Raw genomic sequence first — 2,289 nt, forward strand, 5'->3', positions numbered from 1 at the left:
TTTTTCCTATGGTGAAAAGTAGAAACCAGTATTGCCAAGGCATGAACATGATTCATACTATCAACAAATTGATCCTGCAACATCCTGGCACGCTCATCGGACGTACTAACTAGCACCTCGTTGTTCTTGTTCCAAAGCGTGTTCCCTTGCCTGTACTTCACGATGTTGAAGTCATGCTACTTCATACGATGTAGGTGAGTCTGATTGTTCTGACTTCTACTGTAAGTTGCCTTAAGGTGCCTCCCGACACTTGCCTGTGAGGAAAATCCCATTTAGAAGAAGGGAAAAAAATATAGCTACAGAGGCTGAGGGAAAGGCCGGACTCTATTCCTGACTTAAGGAAGCCTTCGGGGATCTTCTCCTATCTATAAGACGAAGACGCAACAACTCGTCTTATCGTCTGCATCTGCTAATCCTTGCTTGTCAGCTTAACTTCCTTAATGTACTGGGAGAGGAAAAAGGCCTCTAAGCTTCTTTCTTTCTTTTGAGTTTTCTGGTTATATCAAGCAAAGACAGATAAGAATAGATAATATGACTAATCGGTAGTAGCTAACTAGGTGGGTTTGGGTGGTTAGCACCCCCTAGCAAGAAAGCCCATTTACTGGTATAGAAATAGAAATGATATCAGTATTCATGGAACGATAGATATACAGAGATACTATGAACGCAACCAAAACCCATACAGAGATATTAGCATGAGCGATACGTGGCTGTGTTTATCATGACAAAACAATCATGTGGGTGCCCCTACGCTTCTCCACGTACTTCCTTATTGCTTTGACACTAGCACAGGACGGTGGGACCTTCTTTTGTGACGTGGCATCTTTGGCCTTGCGTGATGTGGCTGGATTTAAGAAGTGTTGTGCAATATAGTTTGGTGGCTGGATTCAAGAACTGGCGTGCAATATGGCTCATATAGATTAAGAAATGAGAAATCTCAATTTTGCACTGTTTCTTATCAATTCACAATATCAATCATAAGTTACATAATACCAAGCAATAACACGTACATATGTAAAAATAAAACAACCTACATAAATTCAATTACAAACCTGGAAATGTGAGCAAATGAGGCAGCAGCCTATGTGCTGAAACAGAGGTACCATGAAACACTGGAATTCAGAAGATTGCGTTATTTCTAGAACTTCCTCCCATTATCGCACGAACAAAACTTCCTTTTGTCTGTTTGTGACAGGCCAATACCTTAGTAGACCCCTAATAACAGTATCCACTAACGTGAAATCATTTTCCACAAACTGAGTGATACAGTGTGATAGTTGTTGATGATAGAGAGCAAGGCATTTAGGCTATGCCGACGCAAAAGAGCTCTGCTTAAAAAGAGTTTATGTTCCTCTTTTAGAGGTGATGCAAAACCATTTATTATGCTACCCAGAATTTCCAACAGCTCACTAATGCCATTGTGTCTCTTAGTTTCATAAATAAATCGATAGAATATGTTGTTAATTGCTATAAATGGTCGATGCATCATATATTTTCCATAAATGCGATGCAATATAATTTTTGCATACTCTCTCTCTAGGGTCTTCAGAATCAAATAGGTTGAGCAATCGCTGTACAAAGAAGCGGTCTATATACCTCTTGGCTAATCTGGGATCTGTATCTGCAGAAATTATATATCGCAGCAAGAGTTCATACACTATCTGCAAATGTGGCCATGCAGGATCCATACTTTCCTGTGCAAGCTGGAGGCAAGGAACAAAAAAGATTTGAAGCAAACATTTTGGCAATCTCCCCTTGAACTCTTTCTGTGAGTGTGCCTACTCCATACTGAACGTAGTCAACAAGCTCCCGTAAGGTTTGCCACTTGAACTCTTTGTCTGCAATATTTTCTTTAAGGTTTGAGCAATCATATTTGAGACAACAAAGATTCAATTTTTTAATCAAGATCTTGTCTTTCAAACCAAGGAACATCTCTCGACAATGGTAAATTTGCAGTGGGGCTTAGACTACCATTGGCAGGACGATCAGATTCAGCGTTAATCACATCATTCTCTTTCATTGGAGATGTCAACGGGGTAACTACAGAGTTCAGTGCCACGAAATCCTTCACAAGCTGAAAAATCTCAGCCTAGAAGCATATACCACTAACACAATATTCAGCAACAAGCTTCAGCGACTGATCATTATATGGTTTTGTGTTTCCTCGGTTGTAGACATGGGGATCTTTCTCTTCATTCACAAGCCACTGCTTGTTTATTATGCAATGCTCGATCGTTTAACTCTTTCTTTGTTCATATCATAATCGAACTGGACTTCCGGAGTTTACCC

General features: G+C 40.0%; 1 pseudogene; it reads right to left on the reverse strand.

Moving 5' to 3' along the window:
- Nucleotides 1–1,040: 1,040 nt before the first annotated feature.
- LOC149223376 (serine/threonine protein phosphatase 2A 57 kDa regulatory subunit B' beta isoform pseudogene) lies at nt 1,041–1,932 on the reverse strand (annotated as a pseudogene).
- Nucleotides 1,933–2,289: the final 357 nt, after the last annotated feature.

This window comes from Pinus tabuliformis, chromosome Q (genome assembly GCF_031772625.1).
Source record: "Pinus tabuliformis cultivar Carrire ecotype Pingquan chromosome Q, CPIR1, whole genome shotgun sequence".
In the NCBI taxonomy this organism is placed as follows: domain Eukaryota; kingdom Viridiplantae; phylum Streptophyta; class Pinopsida; order Pinales; family Pinaceae; genus Pinus; species Pinus tabuliformis.